Source organism: Puma concolor, chromosome B4 (assembly GCF_028749965.1).
Source record: "Puma concolor isolate L17-30 chromosome B4, mPumCon1.1.hap2, whole genome shotgun sequence".
Classification (NCBI taxonomy): domain Eukaryota; kingdom Metazoa; phylum Chordata; class Mammalia; order Carnivora; family Felidae; genus Puma; species Puma concolor.
In genome coordinates, this window is record NC_141673.1 from 74,934,700 (window position 1) to 74,956,006 (window position 21,307).

General features: G+C 38.2%; 1 long non-coding RNA gene across 1 annotated transcript in view; it reads left to right on the plus strand.

The window, feature by feature from the left end:
• The first annotated feature begins 8,907 nt into the window (after positions 1 to 8,907).
• Positions 8,908 to 21,307, plus strand: part of LOC147579222 (uncharacterized) — a 31,914-nt gene continuing 19,514 nt past the window's right edge. Inside the window, exon 1 of the long non-coding RNA XR_015253144.1 lies at positions 8,908 to 9,148. This is a non-coding gene — a long non-coding RNA (uncharacterized LOC147579222). The remainder of the gene's footprint in view (positions 9,149 to 21,307) is intronic.

A 21,307-nucleotide genomic window follows, 5' to 3' on the forward strand; every position in this document is an offset into this window, starting at 1 on the left:
TTGGACAGTAAAGAAATTTGGGCCAGTGGATATCTGAGACTCCTGCAATTGTCCCAGTTTTCATCCTATGCCAAGAAGGTTAAATTCAAACCACAATGGGAGGGTAAGGAGCCCAGCAGCATTCACCCATGTTGGAAGAATGTCATGAAAAAGCTGACATCCAATCACTTTGCTCTTAATTCCTATTTTCCCACTCTATTAATCAAGACACTGGAGGAGAGGACAGGTGAGCAATATTCCGCAGAGCAAAATTAAAACTAAAACATCATAGTTTATGTGTTTCTTTGCATAAAGAGAATACAAGTTTCTTCTTATAAGTGCTTTAGGTAATTAAAGACTGCAGAACACCAAAACTATGATCTTCACATCACTACTGGGCAGAATTCACAGGTGACCACAAAAGCTACATAATGCAGTGTTTTTCAGTTGTGACCCACAACCCATTAGTGTGTCAAGAAATCAGCTTAACAGATTATCACAAGGATTTTTAAAAAGCAAAATAGAATATAACAAAATTTCAAACTGCATTGGGATTTTGGGGAGCGAGAGGGACAAAAAAAATCTCAATGTGGTTAATGGTCTTATTAAGATCTTAAAAAATTTACAGGTCTGAAAGTAGGGATTTGAATTCAGACCATCTGAATCCACCATATATGCTTTTGGGTGTACTATGCCTCTCAGTTTTGCTGATTTCCAATAACTTATCTCCTAAATTCCTCAGCCAATTGCTTTCTTAAACATGACCATGGGGATTAAATACATAGATCTTGGAGTTCAAATCCTAGGCAAGTTACTTTACCTCTCTAAATCTCATCCATGGAGATAATCACTGTACTAACCTCATAGGATTTATTATAGGCTGGACCGTTTTCCCCTGCCAAGTTCATGTGTTAAGGCCCTGACCCTCAGTTCCACAGAATGTGATTGTATCTAGAGATAGGATCTTTAAAGAGGTAATTAAATTAAAAGAGAAACTAAATTTCTGTTATTTAAACTACTCGGGCTGTGGTATTTTGCTATGACAACCCTAGCAAAATGATGTGGGGTTATTATGAAGATTAAAAGTCTCTCTTTCTCTCTCTCTCTCTCTCTCTCTCTCTATATATATATATATGTGTGTGTGTGTGTGTGTGTGTGTGTATTGATATGTATAATATAATATAGTAAATATGAATGATATAATAATCAATATATGTATAAAATGATTGGTAATATGAGTTTTCTATTGTTATTGCTTTCTTCAAAGTCAATTTCTCGGAGCGCTGGGTGGCTGTCAGTTGAGCGTCCGGCTTCGGCTCGGGTCATGATCTCACCGTTTGTGAGTTCGAGCCCCGCGTTGGGCCCGGTGCTGACAGCTCAGAGCCTGGAGCCTGTTTCGGATTCTGTGTCTCCCTCTCTCTCTGTTCCTCCCCAGCTCTGTCTCTCTCTGTCTCTCTCTCTCAAAAATAAATAAACATTAAAAAAAATTCAAAGTCAATTTCTCTATATCTTCAATTCTTAAAGTTTACTTACTTCCTTCTTATATGTAATTATATTTACTTATTTAACATTTGCTCTTTTGGTTCATTTGTAAGCCCCCAAAAGAGGAGTTGTTATGTTGGCATGTGCAAATAGAAAATAGTTTAGAACATATTAAGTACTTACTAAATATTTACTAATATTGATGAAGGCCTCATGATCAATGTAGGTGCTCTGCTGAATTATTTTTCTAAAATTTTGTGAATTTATTTGAGAATTTATTTCTTCACACCCATCTCTGTATTCTTGCCTCATATTTTTAAAAAAGTATATACTTAAGGGTATAATGCAGGGTACAGACTTAAACCTTATTTTCCTGCTGACCTTACAAAAAGATGTTGAAAGAGGAATAGAGGAAATAGTGACAAAGAGTGTGATGACAGTGCTTCAATAACCATAGGAAACACATCAAGGAGGCATCATGACTGGCCTCACAAAGTGGAAATCACATTGGCTGTAGATACCCCTCCCACTCTCTAGTGTGGATAAATTTTACCTCTGTGACAGGAGAACATTCAGGATAAGGACAGGAGTCATCTATGATTCATGACTTTTATGTAGCAATGTCAAAGCCATTGATATAAAATCCCCAGTCCAGTGCCAGAAATGCAGGCACCATTCACTAATCTCACATACATCAGTGTTTAAGCCCTAGAGCTCATAGTGGGGGATAGAATCCTGTTTATGACTCAGGCCCTGTAGAGACTCTGCTGAAGTTTATGTTCCTGAGCATGAAGTAGGAAGAAAGAGGAAAAGACACCATTTAGTTTCAGGAAAGGGTTCTATTCTTCTTATTTTCTACTTGAGAATATGGCAGTGCCTAAGAGGTAGCAAAGACAGTATCTGTGGATTGTGCAATATAGCCAGGCATTAAAGGATCAGATAAGATTCAATAGAGACAAAAGCAACATAACCTATTGTGGTAAAAATAAACCCTAGTCTATTAATAGGACAATGACTATGACTCATCCCTTAGTAAAGACAGGAACATCATTAAGCCTTGAAAATATCAGTGTAAGGTGCTATTTGCTCACAAGAATCAATATACTGCCAGTCATTTTTAGGAAGGAAGCAAACTGTGAAACAGGAAGCTTGCCTTTAGTTTCTTTACTATGCATCTTGTCTCTTAGGCAGTGAAAAGAAGTTTGGGGTCAAGAAACTCTAAAGATAACAAATTTGGTCAAGGTAAGAGAATAACACATAACTAGCATACTATAAGAGGTAAAGCAGCTTCTGTATGCGAAAATACGTATGACTGGTTAGTCTAAAAAGAAGAAAAAAGACAAAATCAAAGTTCACAATATGCTGACAGGTTTATATAGGATACATGTAGACTTCTTTCCCAATCACTAAGTGTTAGAATGGGAGAGGACAGACTTGATAGAACATCAGGACCATACAGGAACTTAGAAGTCATTCTAATCCAATCTCCTTATTAAAATTCAGGGAATTGAATTTGGTGAATTTTTCATCCAAGTGAGGTGACTTTCCTGAGAACACACTGATAATAGCTGAGCTGAGACTGGGCCTTATTTCTGTATTCAACCACCTCTTCTGACTCTATTTGGAGGCCTCATAGAGCACTCTGGCTGGTAAATGATGCTTACTATGGAATCTCTTTGAGGCCTGTTCAATTCATTCTCTTTTTGCAGTCCTGAATCAGACAACAGATGAAGTAATTTACTCTAAGGTGAAAAGAGCAATAACTGTATGCCTTATCTCCTCCATGGATTTCTTTTGAGCACTGTTGAAGAGGGAAGGTCATAAACCAAGGAGTCAAATGCCTACCTCAGAAACACTATGATGTGGGAGATAATGAGAGCCAGGGCCACTCTCTTGGACTTTCTAAAGTTACACAACCCATGGGGCGCCTGGGTGGCGCAGTCGGTTAAGCGTCCGACTTCAGCCAGGTCACGATCTCGCGGTCCGGGAGTTCGAGCCCCGCGTCAGGCTCTGGGCTGACGGCTCAGAGCCTGGAGCCTGTTTCCGATTCTGTGTCTCCCTCTCTCTCTGCCCCTCCCCCGTTCATGCTCTGTCTCTCTCTGTCCCAAAAATAAATAAACATTGAAAAAAAAAAAATTAAAAAAAAAAATAAAGTTACACAACCCAGAGGCCCACCACTAAATCCTGTTAAAAACAAGACAACAGGCTCAAAATGGAGTCACTTATGCTAAAGCCCATGTCATGAAACTGAGACTTAATTACAGTTTTAATTCTCCCAGAAATGGAATCTTAAATTCATCAATCAGGAATCACCTAATTAGCATTAGTTAGGTAATCAGCCCAACAAATTCTTGCCATCCCCTATCAGGAAAATAACTTTTCAGTAATCAATCTGCCTTTTTGCCTAGTACTACTTCCTTATTCCTCCTTCCTTCTGCCTATAAAATCTCTTAACCTTGTATAGCTTCTCAGAGCTCTTTTCTATCCTCTAGACTGGATGCTGCCTGATTCATGAATCACTTAATAAAGCCAACAAGACCTTTAAAACTTACAGTTGAATTTTATTTTTTAACTGTTTTGGTGGCAGCAGTGGGATCTGAAGTTTCAGAGACCATAAGAAACCTAGGCATCTGTACCCACTTAACCCTTTGTGATTTCTCTTTCTCACAATATCAGAGAGCCATACATAAGTTCCTCTTGGATCTGAACTCCTTATTTGTTTTTCATCTGAACTCCCTGCTTTTATCGGGTTTCCAGTCCAAATTTAAGAGGTCAATCTACACTGATGGGAGTCTCTAATAGAGCACCAATCCTTATCAGTCCAGGGCTTAGCAGGTCAGCTTGAGCTAGCAGACTTGGAACTCCAGTCCCCAGCCCTTGCCAAGTCCACAGTGTCATTTCTTTGGTTACTGCTGGTATCCACAGTACCATTTCCTTGGTTATTGTTGGATTCTGCAAATGTGCACATCAAGTAAAGGAATAATAGACCTATTGTTAATGGGAATCCTGGTAGCCCAACTGCAAAACTGATAGGGGCAGGTCAAGCACTTTGAAGCTGTTAGAGCACTGGTCATGTAAACCTACAATTCCCGTCCAAGGATAAGTTGGTCTCACAACAGGTTAGATTGACACTAAATCACAGGCCAGCCTCAAGAAAATTTCCACGTAATGAGGTACACTGTAAAACGCCACAAAATCCCAACTCACATCCCTTTGGGGTATTAATTTGGTTCTGAGAGACCTGAGACTTAACTAAAAAAAATAGGATCCTCAAGTGCCAAAGAATTTAGTCAATGGGCTAAAGAAGTGCACTTGAAAGCAAGCATTCTTAAACAAGGAGAAGAGGATGTCTATTTTAACTGGCATGCAGAAGCATCCCAAAGGCTTCAAGATTCTACACTAGCTTACTGAAGGATTCATTGTAAAAAGCTAGTGAGGGGCGCTTGGGTGGCTCAGTTGGTTAAGGGTCTGACTCTTGGTTTTGGCTCAGGTCATGATCTCACAGTTCGGTGAGTTCAAGCCATTCATCAGGCTCTGTGCTGGCAGAATGGAGCCTGCTTGGGATTCTCTCTCTTTCCCTCTCTCTCTTTGCCCCTCCCCCACTCACACTGTCTCTGTCTCTCTCAAAATAAATACATAAACTTAAAAAAAAAAATCTGGTGAAAAATTAAAGATACCAGATGTACCCAAAATGAAAGACTGTAAGACTGATGTAACTCCTATTGTTTTCCTTTATCCTTCTTTATCTGAGTACTATTAGTCCTCTGTCTGAATTGTCTTTCCACTCTGAAGAGACTACTAAATAGTTACCTTTTAAAATAAGACCACCCAAGACTGCAGGTGATCCCTTTCGGGGAACTTTTACTTTTTGGTCAAAAGCTAAACTAAGGGCTTTATTTACCTAAACCCAGCAAAGAGCCCTAAAAGTTTTCTGAAGAGCTTACAGTCTTCACTGGGACCTATGACCCTGGGCTGGCACTTCTTGCAGCCCAAAAGTAGATGTGGGAAGCAGAATGGCATAACTCCAAGAGTAAAATTTGAGACAGAAAAATATCACAAGAAAACAACTGATCTTTAAAAAGCTACTCCCAGAGTCTTTCCTTAGCCACACTGATTGGTCTATTATTCAAAACTGCAACTAGAACAAAGATGAATCTGTAGCAACTTTGAAGCCCGTCTGTAGTTTCTCTTCCGACAGCATGAAGAAAGGGCATGGAAAGGTGGGCAAGGGCAGGCCTCAAGAAAAATATCCTATTTCTCCATTGTAGGTGGGTCTCTTACACTCTTCTTATTGTTGACAAAGCCACTGTAGCCTTGGAAGCAAAAGCTGTCACCATTCTGCCTTTTCCCACAGCGAATGCTTGCCTTTAAATTTCCCTTCATAGGTTCACCCCCTAAGAATGTTACTCTCTGAGACGATCCTGGATTGTTTGGAATGGTACTGTAGGGTAACGGAATTTGCCATCCCAAAATATGTCTCCTTGACATAAGGATTCCTTTAGGCTGACTTTATTTTAACATTTCAAAAAATTTTTAAGTATAAATAACCTGCAGTTTTATATTAGTTTCATGTATACAATATAGTGATTCAATAATTCTATATATTTCTCAGGGCTCATCAAGATAAGTGTACTCTTTTTTATAAGTTTGTTTTATTTATTTTGAGAGAGAGAGTGTGAGCAGGGGAGGGGCAGAGAGAGAGAGGGAGGGAATCCTAAGCAGGCTCCACCGTGTTATCAGTGCACAGCCTGAGGTGGAGCTGGATCCCAGGAACCATGAAATCATGAGCCGAAATCAAGAGCCAGACGCTCAATGAACTGATCCACCTAGGTGCCACAGGCAAGTGTACTACCAATCCCCTTTTATCTATTTCACCCTCCCCCTCACCTACCTCCCCTATGGCAATGGTCAGTTTGTTCTCTGTATTTGAGAATACAGATATATATAGATAGATGATACAGATGTAGAGACAGATATAGATATACATATACATGATATAGATATAGGTATAGATATATCACCTTATTTACCAATTCATCTATAGATGGATACAGGTTGCTTCCATATCTTGGCCATTGTAAATAATACTGCCATAAATGTAGGGGTGCATGTGTCTTTTTAAATTAGTGTTCTTGTTTTCTTTAGTTGAATGCTTAGTAGTGGGATTATTAGATCATATGGTAATTCCATTTTTCATTTTTTGAGGAACCTCCATACTGTTTTCCACAATGGCTGCAACAATTTGCATTCTTACCAACAGAGCCACAAGGGTTCCTTTTTCTCCATATCCTCAGCAACATATGTTATTTATTCTGTTTTTAATTCTAGTCATTCTGACAGGTATGAGGTGATATCTCATTGTGGTTTTAATTTACATTTACCTGATGGATTTGTGATGTTGAGTACCTTTTCATGTGTCTATTGGCTGTCTGTATGTCTTCTTTGGAAAAATGTCCATTCAGGTCCACTTTCCCCTTATTTTTTTAAATTTTTTAATGTTTTTATTTATTTTTGAGACAGAGAGAGACAGAGCATGAGCAGGGGAGGGGCAGAGAGAGAGGAAGACACAGAATCTGAAGCAGGCTCCAGGCTCTGAACTGTCAGCAAAGAGCCCGACATGGGGCTCAAACTCACAGACTGCAAGATCATGACCTGAGCTGAAGTCGGACGCTCAACTGACCGAGCCACCCAGGCACCCCCACTTTCCCCTTTTTAATTTTATTATTATTATTCTTTTGGTGTTGGGTTGTATAAGTTCTTCTTATATTTTGAATATTAACACCTTATTGAATATATCATTTGCAAAAATACTCTCTCAATCACTAGGTCATCTCTTTTGTTGATGGTTTCCTTCACTGTGCAAAAGCTTTTAATTTTGGTACAGTTCCAATAGTTCAATTTTGCTTTTGTTCCCATAGCCAGAGGAGACATATCTAGAAAAATGTTTCTATGACTGATGTCAAAAAAATTACCACCAATGTTTTCCTCTAGGGATTTTCTGGTTTCAGGTCTTAAATTTAGGTCTTTAACACATTTCAAGTTTATTTTTGTGTATGGTGTAAGAAGGTGGTCCAGTCCAGCATCTAGCTGTCAAAGTAGCTGTCAAGTTTTCACAGCATCATTTGTTGAAGAGACTTCTTTTACCCAGTGTATATTTTTGCCTCCTTTGTGGTAAATTAATTGACGATAAAAGTGTGGGTTTATTTCTAGACTTCTACTTATGTGAAAAAATGCTATACGTATTTTGATTTACAGTCCTTGTTTTTAAGTCTAGTTTTGTCTGATAGAAATATTACTACACCAGCTTTCTTTATGCCTCCATTTGTATGGTAAATGTTTGTCTGTCATTTTACTTTAAATCTTCATGTGTGTTTAGGTCTGAAGTCAGTCTCCTGTAGACAGCATGTAGATGGCGTTGCTTTTCTTTCTTTTTTTTTTTTTTTATCCATTCAGTCATTGTATGTCTTTTGATTGGAGCATTTATTCCATTTACATTTACAGTAATTATTGACAGGTATGTACTTTATTGCCATTTTGTTACTTATTTTGTGGTTGTTCTTGTAGTCCTCTGCTGTTCCTTTCTTCTCTTGCTCTTGTCTCACAATTTGGTGCTTTTCTTTAGTGGTATGCTTGGATTCCTTTCTCTTTATGTTTTGTGTATCTACTACAAGTTTTTTATTTGTGTTTGCCATTAGGTTTATACACATAAAGCAGTCTATATTAACTTGATGGTTAGTCAGTTTGAACTCATTCTAAAAGGACACAATTTTTACTCCTCCATTCCACACTTTGTGTATATGATGTCATATTTTACATCATTTTATTTTGTGAATTCCTTGACTGCTTTTTGTATGTATAATTGATTTTATTGCTTTTGTTCTAATTGATTAACTAACTACATCTATCATGTTTGCAATTTACCTGTAAAATATTGTCGTTTCCTAATTTTCTTGCTCCTGATTAATGTTTCTTGTAAGGGTGGTTTGGTGGTGATGAACTTCTCTAACTCTTGTTTGTTTAGGAAATTCTTTATCTCTCCTTCTATTCTGAATGATAGTCTTGCTGGATAGAGTGTTCTTGGTTGCAAGCTTTTTCCTTTCAGCACTTTAAATATACCATCCCACTTCTTTCTGGTTTGCAAAGTTTCTGTTGAAAAATCAGCTGATGGCCTTCTGGGGTTTCCCTTGTAAGTAACTATTTTCTTTTCTCTTGCTGCTTTAAAAACTCTGTCTTTAGCACTACTTTTGGCCGTTTTAATGATTATGTGTCTTGATGTGAACCTCCTTGGGTTGATTTTGTTGGGGGCACTCTGTGTATCCTGCATCTGGATTTCTGTTTTCTTCCCCAGATTAGGGACATTTTCAGCTATTATTTCTTCAATAAATTTTTTGCCCTTTTTCTCTTCTTTTTTTGGTATTCTTATAATGCAAATATTATGCTTGATGATGTTGCTGAGTTCCCTTAACCCAACTTCCTTTTTTATTATTTTTTTCTGTTTGCCATTAAGCTTGGTTGCTTTCCCTTACTCTGTTTTACAAGTGACTGATCCATTCTTCTGCTTCCTTTAATCTGCTACTAATTGCCTCCAGTGTATTTTTACTTTCAGTTATTGAGTTCATCATCTCTGATTTGCTCTATCTCTTTGTTGAAGGTGTCACTGAAATCTTCCACCTTTTTCTCAAATCCAGTAAGTATCTTTATGATCATTACTTTGAATTATTTATCAGGCATATTGCTTATCTCCATTTTATCTAGCTCTTTTGTTGTGGTTTTGTCCTGTTCTTTCATTTGGGACATATTCCTCTGTTTCCTCATTTTATCTAACATTCTGTGTTTGTTTCTATGTATTAAGAAAGTCAGCTATCTCTCTTGATCTTCAAAGTAGCAGCCTTATGAAGAGGCCCTATGGTGCCCTATAGTACAATGTTCTCTGTTCACCAGACACTTCAGGGGTGTCTGCTATGTGGATTCCATGTGTTCTACTGTTGTAAATGAACTTCTTATGCCTTCAGTCCAGTCAGCTTCAATGGCCCACTTTGCCTGTTATTGGTGTATTGGGTGGGGTTTCGTCCCTGCGCTGTTAACTGGTCAGTCTAGAAATGCCTTGGGTTTGTAAGTGAGTGCGAGCCAATTAATTTTAAGAAACTGCAGACACTGAAGGTCAGAAATCTGAGTAGAAGTTACTTTTTTTTGTCTGAGACACTTATATTTATAAAGGAAATCTCCATTTGTAAGAGTTGTACCAGGAAAAGAGGAATGACTCAATCTCAAACTTGTCAATGGAGAAGCAACAACTTAAATCTATATAACAACCTTACTTTTATCTACTGTGTTTTCTTGGTAACTTCCCATAACTGGCTTCCCAATCCTAATATCTTCTTTGTCTTTAGCTGAAGATGGTATTTAAGGTGATGGCTTTGACCATTTTAAGGGGTTACTCAGTTTTCTTGGGTATCTCCCTGTATATAGAAGATACACATGTTATTTAAAATGTTTATCTATTTCTCCTGTTAATCTGTCTTAAATCAATTTAATTATATATCATCCAGAAGAACCTAAAAGGGAATAAAAGAAAACTTTTCTACCCCTACAGAAGGAAGGAGAGACAATGGCTCTCATTACTTCTAAAGCAGAGTTTATAATTCAAGCCCTAAAGGGAAAAAATACATAGGATATGCAAACACAAGTTGAAGTATATTCAGTCATTGAGTCTGTGTGATTAAAGAAACGAAAATCTGCAGAGAAATAAGCTCGACAATCCCTGGGACTATTGTTAAAGAGAATCTTGGCAGCCTTTCATTTCATTAAGCAGAACTTGGGGAAATTATCCATTACAGACAAGTTCTTTAAAAATAGTCATTCACCCAAGCTTTACTACAAGATTTCAAGGAAATACCCTTTTTCTTTAAGAACCCAAAAAGTAGGCAATGATCTCTACACTAATCATTAGTCACCTAAGCACACAGGTTAGAAGTGATTTCAAGGGCTCATCTGATTTATCCTCTCATTTTGAAATCTTCCCAAAGTCAAGAAGATCCCTTTTTAGGGGTCCCTGGGTGGCTCAATGGGTTAGCATCCAAATCTTGATTTCAGCTCAGATCATGATCTTATGGTCATGAAATGGAGCCCCACATTGGGCTCCATGCTAAATGTGGCGCTTGCTTGGAATTCTCTCTCTCCCTCTCTCTCTCTCTCTCTCTCTCTGGTCTTCTCTCTCTCTCTCTCTTTCTTTCTCTCTCTCTCTCTCTCAAAATAAATAAACATTAAAAAAATTTTAGGGGTGCCTGGGTGGCTCAGTCGGTTAAGTGTCTGACTTCAGCTCAGGTCATCATCTCGCAGTTCATGAGTTTGAGCCCCATGTCGGGCTCTGTGATGATAGCTTAGAGCCTGGAGCCTGCTTTGGATTGGGAGACACAATCTCTCTCTGCCCCTCCCATGCTCATGCTCTCTTTCTCTGCCTCTCAAAAATAAATAAACATTAAAAAAATTTTTTTTAAAGTGTTAAAAAGAAGATCCCTTATTTTAAAATATTCTGGGGGCTTTATCAAGAACTTCAAGTGTGAATTTTTTTGAATTGTAGACATGAACATTTTTACTTGCTTAGTTTATAGTTTATAATTAGATGGTGATATTAAAAAATAGTCCAGCAAATAACTGTCCTATAAGAGTTTTGCTAATGCCAGAAAACTTTAAAATCATTAGGAAAAAGTGTGAAATATTACTATCTGTAACAGAAGCAAAGTATGGTTTAGATTGAAATAGAATTTTCAGTAAAATGCATACATGGTATGCTAAGAGCATAAGAAGTGCTCAGAAAATATTTGTTGAGTGAATGACTGATGTTTTGCCTCATGGGAAAAAGTGCCACTTAATGATAAGAATACAATGTTTTAAAGAAGGGAATTGCAGGAACTTGAAGGAACAGCTAAATGCCAATAAGTTTTGAAATAGTACTATCAAGCATGCAATTGATAGTGTACCTCTTACTTATGATTAGTCAATTAAATAACGTAATGAACCTGCATTAGATTTTTAGAGAGGCATTCAGACTTTGAAAGCTTTGCTTTTAGGTGAAAGCAGCAGAACTAGTTTATTCTGCTTATTTGGCCGGAGTGTTGGTTTTAATCGGTTTTAATTGGCATTGTCAACTGAGAAAAGGAGGTGAACTGAGAAAGAAACAAAGGCCTTTATTGCAGAGGTCTCAAAATTGCAAATTGGGGAGCACAGATTCTGGCAGCAATCAGGAAGTTTCTGGCCTGTACAAGGAAAGCAAGGGATTTTTATAGAGAGAGGAAGAGGGGGAGCAAATGCTCAACTTAGAAAAGGAGGAAAAGGAAAAACATTGCCAACTGGTTACTAACATGATGAGCCACCTTTGTTTTTACACTTTGATCGACAAACTTATTGGTGTTACGGTTTATTGGTGTACGCATTAGTTAACTACTCTGTCTTCAACAGGTCCCCACTGACAGTTTTATGGTCTGGATGCCAGTGGTCCTGTCGATTTTACAAGCAACTGCTTGTAAAACAATTAGCATTTCTGACCCAGTTCAAAAGGTCTTTTCACCCAATTCAAGAGTTCGTTAGTTAGAAAAGAAAATGAAACTTCAAATGGAGACTCTCTTGTTCAGAAGTTTTATATAATTTCACAGCAGAAAAGGCTCTCTTCCAAAGTATCACTGCTTACCCACCTAAAATGAATCTCTTTGCATGAGAAGCAAGTGATATAATGTAAAAAGCACAGAGTTTGGAATCTGACACACTAGCACAAATCAAAGCCCCAACATTTATAGTTGCATGTGACCTAGGGCAAAAAACTTAATGTGTTTGAGCCTCTTTATTTTATCTGAAAAATGGAGACAATAGCATTTACCTTCCAGGATTGTTGTGAGAATTAGTGATAATAAATGTAAAATTCCTAACATATAAATGTTAAATTAAAAATTACTATTATCAGGGTGCTTGGGTGGATCAGTTGGTTAAGCGTCTAACTCTTGATTTTGACTCAGATCATGATCTCGCGGTTCATGAGATTGAGCCCCGTGTTAGGCTCTATGCCGACAGCCAGAACATGCTTGGGATTCTCTCTCTCTCTTCTTTTCTCTGTGCCCCTCCCCTGCTTGCTCTCTCTCTCTCAAAATAAATACTTTTAAAAATTATTATCAAAACCATAAAGAATATTCCAAAATGAGAAAATGTTTAAAAATAAGACAAATTATGGAATAATTATTAATTTAAAAATTTTTAACTTTTTTTAATTTATTTTTGAGACAGGGAGAGACAGAGCATGAACAGGGGAGGGTCAGAGAGAGGGAGACACAGAATCCGAAACAGGCTCCAGGCTCTGAGCGGTCAGCACAGAGCCCGACGCGGGGCTCCAACTCACGGACCGCGAGATCATGACCTGAGCCGAAGTCGGCCGCTTAACCGACTGAGCCACCCAGGCGCCCCGGAATAATTATTAATTTAACAATAATATTGTTCAGGACTACAATTCTAGATAGGCAGCATTAGCCAGAATCTGAAGTATTTTCTTTTTTTTTCTTTTTTTTTGTTTCAAAATAGTTGACACACGATGTTACGTTAGTTTCAAGTGTACAACGGTAGTGATTCAACAGGACCTGAAGTATTTTCTACTCAGTATGTTATTTTTTAATTCTTTGGTTTGTATCAAAACATTGAAGCTTACATTAAAGTTGAAGGCTAGCACCTAGAGCCAACAATTGGACATCCAACGTATTGCCACATTCGTGCTCTCTCTCATTCTGTTACACACAAATACACAAAGACGCAAGTATTTTTTTTTACATTTTGAGAAAAAAATGAAAAATATCATGACAATTCATTCCTAAATTCTCTAGCATGCTTTTCCTGAGAATGAGGACATTCAACAAGCTACTATATTTTAATGCACCAACCAGGACAAGTAGATGTAAACAAATTGTGACTGTGAAAACCAGTCTTTTTCTTGAGTTGGAAATCTCTGCACTTTTCTAGGTACCAATTTGCACTGGTAACTAGTTTATTACAAAGTTAGAGTTTTATCATCAGTAACCATATTCATGAAAACATGTGCTTTTTTTTTTTTCTGAATGGCTATAAACACTCTATCAAGTTATTTTAATTGTCAGCATTTATATAAAATAGTTACGTAGAACCTTCAAGTCCCTGGGGTGTAGATATGGTGCACATGAGCCTGGTAGAACATGAGCTTTAATATACCAATACAGCTGTGGAAAGATACAAATGACTGTGTAGACACACCCAAAGATGTGAAGACCAATTTTTCAAACTTTATAACACACTGCTGGGTTTTCTGTAGTCTTTGTTCTACACCTTCTCTGGACAATAACTCGGTTGTGCCGGGTTAATATTGTCATGCAATATCCACCCACCACAGAGAACTCTTACAGAAAGGGACTTTCACAATCTTATTCTTTCCCTTCAGTTTTCCCCCTCAGCTCTAGTCAATCTTCTCTGCCTTTATTTATGCACAGTTGAGACAATTCTACCTGAGGCAACTTTTCAATAGGTGAACTCACCTTTGTTAACAAAGCCCTCTCAAATTCCTCTTTTGAAGCTTTCGCTCAATTATCACGTCTTACTCCCTCTCTATATCTTAGCCTTTCTCTTTTCCTTCTCTTTTTTATTATGGACTAATAAAATAATCCCAATCACTATCAATTATCTAGTTAACCTTGGGCAACTTGCTCAAACCTTCCTGGACCTCAATTTTCCCTCCTGGCAGCCAAGGTTGAGTAAGTTCTACTTGCAAAAGCAGAATTGAGAGTTCTGCTTGAGCGAGATTAGGTGAATTCTGACTTCAACCTGCTTGAGTTCAAATCTCTGCTTCTCAACTACTAGTTTGCTGGCTGTGAGTGAGTTATTTAACTTTTCATACCTTGGTGTCCTATTTGTAAGGCAGGCATGTTAATAAGAGTAGCTGCCTCTTAATATAGAGATAATATTTGTAACCAAGGACATTGTAACTGAAAAATGTTAAGAGTGGTGCTGGAATTCACCCACATCAAGAAACAAACATCAGTAACTCTGAGATCCGTATGGATAATAAAGAACCAATAGAATGAAAGGTCTAAAACTACTGAGCACGTGTCAAACATCCTATCGGAATAAATAACTATAAATGCCTCCCCTTTGCTACCTGCTTTCTTCTCATCCTCTAACCAAACCTACTTGTCATCAAAAAGTCAATTAAAATAAAATTCCTTGACATTATTTTAAAATTGCTTTCATTATAACAGTCTGATTTTCTAAAAGTTAATTGTATATTATACCAGGTACCCTCAGAGGCTAATTATGTAGGATGTGGTTAGGGCTTAACCACAATGTATATTATTTCTAAGTTCTCATTAGGTAAAAGTATGAATTTCAAAGAGTTAAAAACAAGGTTTATGAACAGAGCATATGTCAAAGACATTTAACTGCTTAATTAGGGAACAAGCAGAATGATGAAGCTAGTTCCAAAGAGAAAAGGAGAGACCAGTATACACAGAAAGTGGAAGAAAGAACACTGAAAAAGGGTTGCTAAGTTAGCTTTAAAATAGTGATTGCTATGATCCGAATGTTTTTGTGCCTCCCAAATTCATATGTTGAAATCCTAATCTTTGGGAGGTGCTTAAATCAAGAGGTAGATTTCTTATGTAGAGGATTACTGTTTTGTGAAAGAGGCTCCAGAAAAATCCTTGGTCCCTTCTGACATGTGACCTGGAAGGGGGAGTCCTCATCCAACTATGCTGGCACCTTGATCTCTGACTTTTGGCTTCTAAACTGTAAGAAATAAATTCTGTCATTTATAAACCACCGAGTCTGTGATATTTTGTTACAGCAGTGCAAACAGACTAAGACAATGATTAATTTCCTTCCTGGCAATAAACTAGAAAGTTGGGGCTTTCTTTCCTCCTAGAAAAACATTGTTTGCTTCTCTAGCAGAAAAATAATTTGCAATTTAACAATCTTTGTCAAACATCTACCTTTGTATAGTCTGGGCTCAACTAACACCAAGCTATTGACTAAGTCAAACAAAAGTTGCAATCTCTCAATGCCTTTAAGCATGCCTACTGATTAGACAGTACTTTAGTATGATAGTGGAAACACCCTTAGTAATATTTTTGAATTACCTTTAAGTTTGGGGTAATATTGTTTTCAATGGTTTTATTTTACGAGGAAACATTTGCACCACTCTAAATTCTAAGCCATTTATAAGCCATCTGTAAATTGAGTTTTTCGTATACAAAAGAAATAGGCAAGTATGACCTGTGACTTTGGGTTTCATTTACTGAATTTAGGAAGACAGCATATACATGCAGAAATGACTCAAAGATACTTATGAAAATGTTTTTATTTTTTTTTAATTGTTTTTCAACGTTTATTTATTTTATTGTTTGGGACAGAGAGAGACAGAGCATGAATGGGGGAGGGGCAGAGAGAGAGGGAGACACAGAATCGGAAACAGGCTCCAGGCTCTGAGCCATCAGCCCAGAGCCTGACGCGGGGCTCGAACTCACGGACCGCGAGATCGTGACCTGGCTGAAGTCGGACGCTTAACTGACTGCGCCACCCAAGGCGCCCCTGAAAATGTTTTTAAAAGTTAAACTCAGGGGCACCTGGGTGGCTCCGTCGGTTAAGCCTCTGACTCTTGATTTCAGCTCAGGTCATGATCTTGCGGTCATGAGATCCAGCCCCAAGTCAGGCTCTGTGCTGGTCATGGAGTCTGCTTAAGATTCTCTTTCTTCCTCTCCCTCTGCCCTTCCTCCTGCTCACATGCGTGTGCACTCTCTCCCTCTCTCTCAAAAAAAAAAACTTGTTTTAGGGGCACCTAGGTGGCTCAGTTGGTTAAGCATCTGATTTTAGCTAAGGTCATGACTTCATGGTTTGTGAGTTCGAGCCCCATGCTAGGCTCTGTGCTGACAGCTCAGAGCCTGGAGCCTGCTTCAGATTCTGTGTCACTCTCTCTTCCCCCCTGCTCAAGCTCTGTCTCTCAAAAATAAATAAGTGTTAAAAAATTTTTTTAAAGAAAAAAATTGTTTTACAGTTTAATTCAATGAATGAATAAGTAGTTGGAATCAGTTCTAGCTTAACACAGGTAGTCAGAAAACTATAAACATAATCTTTACACTTAAAACAATATACCAACTTTTGAAAGAAATTACATAGCTTCAACATCCATACTATGTACTATACATTTAAAAATTTGTATTTAGTTTATTAACTTGAGAATTCATTCCGAAAATTCTATCAGTTTAAATTCAGTTCTTATACTAAGACAATAATTTTGAAGTCCCCTCTTCTCCTCTGACTCCTGTGTATATATAGGATGGAAACCCAAAAAAAACCTGGCTTTTTCTATGAAAAGGTCAGATTAGTATGCAGGTACAGTGAAAGAATACACACTCCACAGTAATTTTTTTTTTTTTTTTTTTTTTTTTTTTTTTTAGTTTTACTGAAGGCAATGCCTTTGAAATCACACATCCGATATTATAAAAACATGCAGCTAAAATGAGCAATTCTGGTTTTGGAGAAATTTTCTTTAAAAATTCTTTTCAAAATATCCGTGTCTTCTCTTTTGAAAATCCATGCTTAAATAAAGAAGAGAATGTCTGAAAGTTTCCAAGAGACTACTATACCAATTGTACCTTACTTCCTTGCAGGAAATGTAATCTTGAGTTAAAACAGTTCTTATTAAAAAAAAAAAAAAACTCATACAAATCAATAAGAAAACACAAAGACACCAATCGATAAGAAGGCTAAAAGTACAAAAAGAAAAGAGAGAGGAACTGCTGCTCAGCAGACTTAAGGGAATATGTTCTTAGCGCTCAAAGAAAGCAAATTAAAGCAAACTATCAATATTCACCTTAATTGGTATATTGGTTTTCTAGGGCTGCCTTCACAAATTACCACGACCTGTATGGCTTAAAACAGCAGAAATTTATTCTCTCTCAGTTCTGGAGGCTGGAAATCTGAAATGAAGGTGTTGTCAGGGCCACGAATTCTCTGGAGGCTGTAGGCAAGAATCTTTCCTTGCCTCTTCCTGGCTTCTGCTGGTGGCAGCAACCCTTGCTGTTTCTTGACTTACCATTCCATCTCTCCAATCCCTACCTCCATCTCCATGTGGCATTCTTCCCCTGCGTGTGCATCTCTGTGTCCGAAGTCCCTCTTCCAGAAGTCATTGGACTAGGGCTCATCCTAATCCACCATGACCACATTGTAACTTGATTGCATCTGTAAAGACCCTCTTTCTGAGTAAGGTCACATTCTGATGTTCCTGGTAGGCATGAAGGTGGGGACCATGGGGACACTATTCAACCCAGTACAATTAGCTAAGATTTTTACTTAGTAGTAGGCTCAGTACTTGGAGTCAACAGAGACTGGTCTCCATCTCCCATACCACATCTGATCACTAGCAAGTCTGTTGTTACTTTATGTTTAAAATATCTTCTGGGGGTGACGCCTGGGTGACTCAGTCGGTTAAGCATCCAACTCTTGGTTTCAGTTCAGGTCACGATCTCACAGTTTGTGATTTTGAGCCTGCTTGGGATCCTCTGTCTCCCTCTCTCTCTGCTTCTTCCCTGCTTGCTCTCTATCTCTCTCTCTCAAAAGTAAATAAAAAAAATTAAAAATATATGTCTTCTGGGGGCACCTGGGTGACTCAATCAGTTCAGGGTCCAATTCTTGATTTCAGCTCAGATCATGATCTTAGCAGAGAGCCTGAGCATAGAGCCTGCTTGAGATTCTCTTTCCCTCTCCTCACTCATTCTCTCTCTTTCTAAAAATAATAAAAGAAAGGAAAAGAAAAGAAAAGAAGAGAAGAGAAGAGAAGAGAAGAGAAGAGAAGAGAAAAGAAAAGAAAAGAAAAGAAAAGAAAAGAAAAGAAAAGAAAAAAAGAGTATCTTCTGAATCTGACTTCTCACCATCATCTTTCTATGTAGACTATTGCAGTGGTCACCTACTTGGTTTCCTGTCTCTGCACTTACCCCCCTACATTCTCTTCTCCAGACTGTGCCAGGGTAAGCCTTCAAAACCCCAATCACAGAATGTCGCCTCTTCATTCAAACTCTTCCAGGATCTTTTCATCACAATTAGAATGGAGTACAAAATCTGTCAGGTTGTAAGAGGCCTTATGTACTCCAGACCCTGGAGTCCAGACTTCTCTGGTCTCATTTTTAACCGTTTCTCCTTGTTTCATGCCTCTCAGGTCACTCCACCCTTCATATAAGGCATCTATGTTTCCACTTGCAGCCATTTGCACGTGTTCTCTCAGTCTGCAGTGGTCTTCCTCAAGATCTTACCATGGTTGACTAATTCACTCTATCCATATCCATTCACTCTATTCACAATAGCTTTGGCTATTCATTGACCTTTAGAGTGAGTACTGAAAGATATGAATTTATTGTCATTATGTTGCTTGTAGAGTTGGAATTTCTGTTAGTGTTCTCTGGTCCTTTCTAGTCTCTGTTGCTTTGGGTCTTTATTTATTTATTTATTTATTTATTTATTTATTTATTTATTTTTTCATCTTTTCTCACCTCAGAGAGTCCCTCTTAAAATTTCTTGCAGGGCTGGTTTAGTGGTCACAAATTCCTTTAATTTTTGTTTTTCTGGGAAACTTTTTATCTCTCCTTCTATTTTGAATGACAGCCTTGCTGGATAAAGAATTCTTGGCTGTATGTTTTTTTGATTCAGCCCATTGAATATATCCTGCCACTCCTATCAGGCCTGCCAAGTTTCTGTGGATAGGTCTACTACGAACATGATCTGTCTTCCCTTGTACGTTAGGGACTTTTTTTCCCCCTTTCTGCCATCATGATTCTTTCCTTTCCTGAGTATTTTGTGAGTTTGACTATGATATGCCTTGTTGATGGTCAGTTTTTGTTGAATCTAATGGGAGTCCTCTGTGCTTCCTGGATTTGGATGTCTGTGTGTTTCTCCAAGTTAGGAAAATTTTCCACTATGATTTGCTCACATAACCCTTCTACCCCTATTTTTCTCTCTTCCTCTTCTGGGACCCCTATGCTTCTGATGTTGTTCCTTTTTTATGAGTCACTGATTTCTCTAATTCTAAGTCATGCTCTTTTGCCTTAATCTCCCTATTTTTTTCTGCTTCATTAATCTCCATAAGTTTGTTCTCTGTATCTTTTTTCTCTGTTCTGCCTCATCCAACCTTGCCACGGTGGCATCCATTGGAGATTGCAGCACAGTTATACCATTTTTTAAATTTCATCCTGACTAGCTTTTACTTCTTTTATCTCTGCAGAAAAGGATTCTAATCTATTTTCAACTCCAGCTAGTATTCTTATTATCGTGAATTCTAAATTCTGGTTCAGACATCTTGGTTAAGTCCCTGGCTGTCATTTCTTCCTGCTCTTTCTTTTGGGGTAAGTTCCTTAGTTTCATCATTTTGAAGGGAGAAAAGGAATTAATGAGGTAAAAAAATTAAAATTAAAAACAATATTAAAATTAAAAAATGAAACACACACATACACAAATCGAATAAATGATCCTAGATCCTAGGTGTGTTTTGGTGTGTGTGTTGAAAGGGGCTTGATAGATTAGAGAAAAAAGGGGAAAGAAAAAAAGGAAATCGTTTGAAAATTTGAAAAAATGAATACACTGAAGTAGAATAAAATGAAATGATGGAAGTAAAATAGAATTGAAAAAATTTACACAAACATATAAAATATAGTAGAAAAAATTAAAGGAAAATATTTTTAATAAAAATTGAAAATAAAAATGAATTTTTAATCTTTCTTTATTCAAAAAAAAGAAAGAAATGAAAAAGAAAAAAGAAAAAAGAAAGAAAATTGAATAGATGGGCCAGCAAACAGACTGAAATATGACTGTAATTAATTTGTTTTCCCTAGAAGTAAAACTATGAAGCACTGTATAATCTATAAACTAAGCAGGCAGAGAGACTTGTATTCCTGAAGAGTGAGGTTGGCCCAATTGGGCGGGGCTTAGTGTAATAACTCTGTTCTCCACTAGGTGGTGCTACTTAGCTTACTGGGGTGGATTGTTGTGGCGCTTGTAGGTGTGTGTGTGCGTGCACATGTGCGGGAGCAGTGAAAATGGCATCACCCAGCTACCCAGTCTCTAGTGTCAGAACTCCTCTGATCAGCAATCGTGTACCTGTCCTTTGTCTTTGGCTTCCATCCATCCCCTGCTTTTACGCTGTGACCAAGCCCCAGGCAGAACTTCCCTTCTGAGTTTTATCTCAGATGTGGCTCTTTTTCCCAACCTCTTATTTCTGAGGGACTGCAAATTTGACCCGTTCTGCCCCTCTGTGGGAGGGTCTCACTGAGCAATGGCCTGGTGCTGGCTGCACCCAGGAATGTTCACAGGACCATGCTACTGAGACTGTGGCTGGGTGCTAGCCCACCCCAGAAAAAGTTCACGTGATCATGTAACAGCAGCGTTTCAGGGATTATGGCAAATCACAACGCATCTGGCACCAGGCTTCACCCCCAGGGACCTTGTTCCAGCACCAGTGAATGCAGTTGTTCTCCCAGGTCCACTGCAGCCTTTGCCTTTGGGGGACTCACACAGCCTCTACCAGGTGCCCTCCCAGCAGGGGAACCGGCTCTCCCTGTGTGGCCCAAAGGCCTCCAGGCTTCACTCTGCTCCTGGGGTTTCGCCCTTCTCACCAGAGCACCACCAGGTATGGAGCTGCAGAGTTTCAGACTCTGCACTCCCCCTGTTTATAGAGTCTTAATGGAATTTAAACTCTCTCATTTCTCCTTTCTCCCTTTTTAGTTCAGTCCCTGTGGCTGTTTATACTTTTCCACTTTCTCTCCAGCTGCTTTTGGTGGGGGGGGGGTGCTTTTCCCATATT